Consider the following 8,466-nt stretch of genomic DNA (forward strand, 5'->3'; position numbering starts at 1 on the left):
ATGCAATTTATTTTGAGGTTCGTAGTCATAGACGACCTTAAAGTAAAAATGATGTTGTATAAAACAAAGATGCACTATAAACATTGTATTCATCTGACGATGTTGAATAAAATCATTGGTTAGCCCTAATCCAAAATCTAAATCTACCTAATCTAATCTGAAGGAAATAAATTCATTTTTACCATTTACTGTATAAACAAGGAGGTGTTTACTCCTTTGTATTGGTTTAAGTTAGGAATGCATCTTTTAAGACCTGGTTTTCATATGTCATAATTCATTGGCAATGACTTTTGTCAGTACTCATTGATGCCTAAAATGCTTTCTCTATCAAAGAAAATTATATACTTCATTGATCATCAACAATAGATTGTAGAGCATTGCTGATGAATTACCACATATGAAAACCAGGCTTAAAGGAAATTAGAGAGGTTAGGGTAACTTGAGAGAATAAAGTGCAAAGCCACTTCTGCTTACTTCAAGCAAATTACCATAACTTTAGGCATTTAAGGCCACTTTAGGTGATTTAAGGTGACTTTAGGCAACTTTAGAACCCGGAGTAGGTCTGAAGAAGACAATAAAGAACAGGAGATAAATGCATGTATATATATTATACAGACATTTACTTGTATAGTGAAAATGTTAGTTTACGTTTAAAGATAGAAAGTACTTTTTTTATAGTTTTTTTAAGTACCATATAATCGCATTTTTTATATTGTGTGGGAAGATTATTCCAAAAATCAATTCCCTTAATTCCTGTAGCTTGTTCTATATAGCATTTTTTTTGTACTTATATCTTTACTATTCAAGAAATAACTTGTGAAAATTTGTGGTAAATTTTGCACATGGAAATATCTCACCATGAAAAGACTTGTTAAATAACATTTAATATGTATATATTCAAAATTTGTAATTTTTGGAAAACTGGTTTGGTGTGTTCAAAATAACTTTTAAAAGTCATTAGCCGTAATATCTTTTTTTTTGAATCTTCATTAATTTTCGAATACTCAATTTTTAGGTGTGACCCCAAATGAGGTTTTCATAAGTTTGATATGGATAAACTAGTGAATAATAAATTAGCTTTAGGAAATTCAGTAATGTAAAATTTTTGAAATCATAGCAGTGCATTTCACCATTTTCTTTCTTACCAAAAGGTTAGAAACTTGTCAATGATAACTCCAAGAAATGTAGTGTTTTTTCTTGTTTTTTTTTGCATTGATAGATAGTTTATTGACATTTAGCAAATATGTAATTTTGTCCAGTTCTGCCTGGATGATCTAACTAAGAGTTTTTATACAAGTATGGCCATAAAGTATGTTACTGTCAAATAATATAATTGAAATGAATTCACTGCAATTTTCAATATCATTAATACATAACAGAAACAATAATGGCCCTAATACACAATGGCCCTAATACCCCCTTAAGCACAGATCCACAAGGCTTTGCTTAAGCCGAACTTCTTGAGGGCCATGTTTTAGCAACACCACTAAAGTGTAATGTTCAAGTTTGCATATCAGAATCTTGTGATTAATTGTATCAAAAGCCTTTGACAAGTCAAGAAAAATGCCAACAGTAAATTTTTCTTCTTCAATTTCTTTAGTAATTTATCAGTAAAGTCAAGTATTGCTTTAGTAATTTTATTAGTAAAGTCAAGTCAAGTAATATATTGTTCTTATTAATAAATTTCATTAATCTTACAATTAGGTTTTTAAGTAATTTATCAAAACAATTTAGTACAGATATTGGTCTGTAGTTTTCAAATCTGTTTTCTTCATTGCTCTTAAAAATTGGGGTTACTAATGTGATAACTCATCTGGGATAATACCATTTGAAAACTTTAGGTTAAAGGGAAATGGCAATATATATATTTTTTACTTCAAAATAAAGCCCACCCTATAACATATTAAAAATCAGTAAAAGTTTAGTCTTCAGACAATTGCATCTTCAGAAAATCGCGATTGTTTATACTGGTGTAATGCGCCCTCATCCGCCATCTTTGATTAAATTTCGAACAAATTAGAGTTATTCTGAAGTGTCTGTGTGACGTCACAACCTGGGTTGTTGTTTTCGCCTAATATATACGTTTCAATATGGCTAGTAAAGAAAGCGTCAAAACTACTGAAATAAAAGACAGCAAAGTGCAGATTATTGAACCGTACATATTTGAGTCGAATAAAGGGGATGAAGGCATGGATAGTGACGTTTCGAGTGAAGATTCTGTGTCAGAAGAGGATGAATTTGACAAAGAATTCAAAGCGGCCAATGCTTGGCGTTGTACTACCCTCGACTGGTGTAAGTGCGGTAAATGTACGATAATGGAGAAGACTATTGAAAGCTTCTGCTGCCACAAGAAAGTATTGGAGTACAATGAATACGACGATAAACATACAACGGCACAAAATAAAGAATTAAGTTGTATAACAAGCCTGTCTTCGTTTGTGCAAAATATGCTATTGAAGGACGTCCTTGATATTAATGTGTTGCAATATTTAGAAGAGAATTGGCCGCTTGGCGATGATCAGTTGGAACAAACGCATAAACTATATTGTCTTGTTTCTTACAGAAGGTGCTCGAGATGGGTTTTTACTATTTTGGGAAAAAAGGTGCGCAGAGTTTTCCCATTGCGTGTGTATATACTTGCGTCCGAAAAGAATTTGCTTCCCTGACTGGTTTACACACTCACTTCAAGTTCGCAAAGTAAATACTGACCGTGGTCATGCAAGTTAGATTATTCTATGTTACAACAGGTTACATGGATACCTTTATATACAATATCTACATGTTTGAACAGATGTCTGTTTTACATTGGCAACCTGGCGAACATTTGCTCCCAAGTGCTTTACAAGCACACCTCACAGTAGCACATTTTCCAGAACATCTGCAGACGGATTAATTTTCAACTCGATACGCTGGTTTGGAAAATCTGCTATACCTCCTGGCAACAACAGATGCCTTGGATTCTGCTTCATTACCACACAGGTATTTGTCTACTAGGGTCATGGGTTCTTTAGGTAAAACAGCATCAGCATGCTTTTGTGCTGCCTTTATGGTGCGGTATTTTTCTCGCAGTTTGAGAGTTTCAAGCTGGACTGCTTCTATATATTCTAATTAAATAACATTTAGAACAGAAACTTATGAGTGAAATAGATGTACTGTTGGATGTTGTGACAAACACTCACTGCAGTATATACTGTAATATAATTTTTTATTTTGTTATCATTAATAAAACTTACTGTATGTTGCTTCTTCTTTTATTTTTCTGGCAATTGATTTTTCCCCTTTGTGAACCTTTGGGTAAATGACTGCCCACCGGTCTTCCCCCTGTTGTGTCTTGGCCTGTTTCCTTTGTGAATTTTCGTTGTAATGCATATTGGAACAAAACAACCTGAAATAAAATAAAATGATCCACTTATTGTGATTTACTATTCACACAAAGTACATACTGTATGTCCACCGGTCTTCCCCCTGTTGTGTCTTGGCCTGTTTCCTTTGTGAATTTTCGTTGTAATGCATATTGGAACAAAACAACCTGAAATAAAATAAAATGATCCACTTATTGTGATTTACTATTCACACAAAGTACATACAGTATGTCTTCTTGAAATTGGCACATTGGTTGTCCAGTGCATGTTTTGCTTCCAATGAGGATGTTTGGTGGTAGTCTGAAAGCTTTCGAATTGCAGTTACCAGTCTGGGTCAGGTTAAAATTTCTTTTAATTTTTTGTGTGCTGCAGAACCTAAAAAATAGTAATTTTGGAAGTGGGCATATACGAATGAGCCTGTGTACAAAGTCATGTTAATTATACAGGGGCCGGTTGTATCAACGGCGTTTAAGCTAAACGGTGTTTAGCTGCTATCCAGCGTATAAATTTGTTATCCGGCGGATAGTTAAACGGTGCATAAAATTGCGTTGTACAAAGCCCGTTTAGCGTCGTGTTTAACTATCCGCTGGATAAATCAGATATAACCAGAGTAAACCGGTTTTTTCCGCCCGTAGTAAGGGCGGGAAAAACGGAAAATGGACAGCAAACGCGCAAGAAAGCCAAATTTTTCTTCGGCTGAATGTGCATTAATTTTGCAATTGGCCGAAGAAAATATAGGAACAATTCGTGAAAAATTCTCGTCAACCCTAACGAATCAAAGAAAGAAAGCCGTTTGGCAAAACATTTCCGACAAGGTCAATTCTCTTGGCGTAGCGAAAAGGAGCTCGTCCGACGTATGGGAGAAATGGAGGGCTATGAGAAATGAGGCGCGAAAAGATTTTTGCCGAGACAAAAATGCTATGGAAAGACCGGGGAGGAAGGCCGCCAGCCCCGCCGAAAGCAACGAGTTTGCGAATCCAAGACCTTTTTGGGGACGAACCTGGGTTCTCAGGGATTGTAGGTGGCATTGAGTCAGGTAAGTGCCAGTGTCATGCGCAAAAAAAATTCTGTAAATATTTTAAAATAAATATGGCAACAGATTTCGCGACTCGCAAGCCATATCGTCGATTCGTCGTTGTTTTTTTTGTGCTTTATGGCTTTGTTTCATATTAAATTGTTTTCAAAGTAGTGATACCTGACCTTATGGAAATTACATAGTTACAATGGAACCATATCCTTTGTTTGGCAGGCTGACAGGCTACTTAATATAAATACACAATACAATACTATTTGAAAGATAAGTATATTAACGCTTCAGTTAATAAAATAGTTGTTGCGGTTTTCTTCACTAATATTGCAACATTCAGGCAGTGCTTAGTGGGTTCTTTCTAAAGATTGTCATCATTCAGTCATACTTTCATGTAATCTCAAATACTTCAAAATGTATAAAAAGCACAAAGTATTTTGTTGCAAAATGTTTCGTTCAGTTTATCACCCTTGTAATGTTTGTATTAATACTAGTAAGCTTAGCTGACACCCTGGGATGATTGCATTTACAACATTTAAATGCTTAGCCTTTTGCCTTATACCACTGATGCAGCCCTAAACAGCTTAATATTTGCATTTTAACTGAAAAATTATACACTAATATTGAAGACTATGCAACCTAAAACTTACAGTATATGTATTTTATAGAAACTTGTGTTACAACATCCCAGCCTGAATGTGCAATGAGCCATTCTGTTATTGAGTCCGATAGTATAATATCTGACTCAATAACGGAAATACTTGAAGCAACAGCACAGCCAACAACATCAGAGCTGTCTGAGCCATCGCAAGAGATATGTGATTTATCTCCTCCACCCAAACCAGTGAAACCACCGGCTGCAAAGAAACGCAAGGTTTCTACACAGGACATCCAGCAAATGCAACTGGAGGTCCTGACCATAGAGAAGAAGAAAATTGAGATGGAGGTAGAGAACATGCAACTCATGAATCAGAAGTTAAGGCTTGAGATTCAAGAGCTTTTGGCAAGGAGTCGACCTGTTATTACCATTGTTGACAACAATTAGAATATTGCACAGCACTACTTTCTGTTGTCTTCGAAATTTTTAGAGTATAGTGACTGGCCTAACATTTTTTTGGGGGAGCAAACCTTGCCCAGATAAGGAAACAATTGTAAACATTACCATGCAAACAACAGAAAGTGGTGCTTTATTTCATTTGAACTATTCTTTGTAAAAAATAATTTCATTTTAATATTTTAAGTTTACAATGTATGTAAAATTGTATAAAATATGTACATATAATGTTGAAACATGTGATACAACTTTTGCCAAAAATGGCAAAGTTTGCAAACTGAAAGGTTTTGGTTCATGGCAGCCTGCAAGATAAGACTAACTTAATTCTTGACATTTTGAGCTAATTAGGCCCTTCATAGGGATCGAGCTGCCTTAGCTGGAAATGTCAAGAAGTTTGTTTTATCTTGCAGGTTGCCATGAACCAAAACCTTTCAGTTTGTATAAATAACACATGAAAATAAATAACAGTATTTCATATAATTAATGTAAATGCAAATTGTTCAATATTTTAAATTATTAATTGTTGCAATTCATTCAAAGTAAGTGTGTGCAATGTGTTCTCTCACTGCTTGCCCTGTCTCGATCCCCACGAATTCATCATCCTCATCTTCATTCCAGTGCCTGTCATCCTCAACTTCAGGCAATGGCTCATTGTGGTCGATAGCAATGTTGTGCAGAATACAACACGCAGCAACAATGGTACACACCCTTTCTGGACTCATTCGAACTTCCGAATGCAGAACATGAAAACGTCGTTTTAGAATACCAAACACTCGTTCAATGAGGGATCTGGTTACTTTTAATGCTCGGTTGAATCTTCTTTGGGGTTGGGTTTGAGGTTCGGCGTAGGGGGTCATAAGGTATGGTAGGCAAGCATACCCACTGTCTCCAATCAAGACACCATTTTCAAAATTTGTGCCCTCTAACCGATGGTGGATGTTAGATGACCGGAAGATGTGGCTATCATGTGTCGATCCTGGCCATTTTGCAACAATGTTGGTGAATTTCCCTATTAAAATTAAAAAAAATAGTTAGCATTAAGCTGTTAATTAATTGAGCAGTAATGATATAAGCGTGTTGTCCATTGAAGATTTTTCCTTGACGTATAATATTTTAATGTGACCATGCAATGACTGATTTGATTCATTTCATGTCATGATAACAATATAACATGATTTTCCCTGATTATTTCCTGCACGTATATACACCCGGAACAAACACCCGGCTTACTTTAATATTCTATTATATTTATTGACAATAACAAAGCTATTGAGCATGCGTGGCCTATTAATATTTACGCTTGCGGCCTGCGGCATTTTTAAAATTATGGTGATAAAAGAGTGTAAAAGTTTTACGTAGATGTAGTACCTTTGTGGTCACAAATTCCTTGTACATTTATGCTGTGATATTGTTTGCGATTCACGAAATCCCACTCGTTGACTGTTGGCGCAATGATTCGGATATGGGACGCATCAATGACACCGATTGCACACGGAAAGTTTGCGATCTCGTACAGACCCTGCTTCACGATGTCTCGTTGTTATTGGGTCTCTGGAAACTTCACAAACTCGTGAAGCCTCCGAGAAAGAGCCACCGTCACTCGCCGGATAATTCTACACACTGTAGATTTATCCAAGCCTGCTAGCGTGTCTCCGGTAACTTGTTGGAAGCTACCACATGCCAAGAATCGTAGTGTTATTAGCACCTGATTTATCGCGGAAACTAACTGGCTACGGTTTGTTGTTGGACGTATTTCGTCTTCAACTAGATGAGTAATGTACCTAATGGTTTGTCGACCGAAGCGATAGCGTCGCTGTAACTCGTTGTCGCTGTAGTACATCAACACATCGTCTATTTCACGCCTGAAAATTCTATCGGCTCGTCTATTAACTCTTGGAAGAGCATAAAAATGAACGCCAGGTAACCTGTACGCCATTTTGTTAAGAAAATAACTATTTATCCGCCGTATAACGACTTAAACGGTCTCAAGAGACCGTTTAAGTTTACACGGTGGATAGGCAAAATTTAACGGACGGATAGTGCTAAACGGGCTTCGTACAACGCGATTTCTCGAGCGTTTAAATTTTATACGGTGGATAGCAATTTAAACGGTGGTTAGCGACTTAAACGCCTTTGATACAACCGGCCCCAGATCAATATATAGGCATCATACCTTGCTTGAGCCAATCACGATCCAATACTTCATGAGTGCATTTTTTAAAAATTTTGAAATTATCATGAACATATGTACATTAGTTATATGATTTGTATACCTTGTATACTCGTTAACTCTTGTCTCTTGAAGCACAAAATGTTTAATGACTCCAAAAATCTCATTATTTTGTTCAACCCCATTCCAGTGGTTAGAATACTAGAAGCCAAAAGTAGGTTAAAAGCAGGTAATCTATTTATAAGGGGGCCTGTTGTCCATGATATATCATGTGCTGCTGAAGAGAACATGTGATCAAAATTGTACAATAGCTTCCAATGATACTCTTCACTGAAACAGAGCAGTGACTTCCACATTTAAAGCAAACACCAAAGGTTGTGGCAATGGACTCTTCACACATAACAAATTTTAATTGGTCCTTGACAGATTTTTCAGTTGTAAGTATTATTGTTTCTTCCCCTTCTTCATCTTGCATCTCTTCTTCATCACATTCTTCAGTTTCATTTTCTGCATCTGGGATCACCATATATTCTTTGTCATGACTGTCCTAACCATCTGACTCATTCTCTGACTGTTCTAGATCCAACTCTTCGGCACTACTACTAACCTCTAATGCAGCCTCTGTCATGCTCACACCTTCATATTGTCTCTCACTTTTGCAAATGTTGACAGTTTTTTCAGGTTCAATAGCTATGTCCATGTTGGTTGGATCAGTTTGGACACTGGTTGCAACCATCTTAGGCTTTGACAGGTACTTAGATAACAAGTCACTGGTGATGCGAGTTTGTGTTCCTTTTGTGACCATGGTTTTACTCTCTTTGGTTTGTGTACCTTGACTCCTCCCAAAATATTC

At 36.3% G+C, this 8,466-nt stretch overlaps 1 pseudogene; it reads right to left on the minus strand.

Annotated features, from left to right (window-relative positions):
- Positions 1–5,973: 5,973 nt before the first annotated feature.
- On the minus strand, positions 5,974–7,391 carry LOC114518708 (annotated as a pseudogene).
- Positions 7,392–8,466: the final 1,075 nt, after the last annotated feature.

The sequence above is a fragment of the Dendronephthya gigantea genome, unplaced genomic scaffold (genome assembly GCF_004324835.1).
Source record: "Dendronephthya gigantea isolate DGI-Jeju-01 unplaced genomic scaffold, DenGig_1.0 000011F, whole genome shotgun sequence".
NCBI classification, from domain to species: domain Eukaryota; kingdom Metazoa; phylum Cnidaria; class Anthozoa; order Malacalcyonacea; family Nephtheidae; genus Dendronephthya; species Dendronephthya gigantea.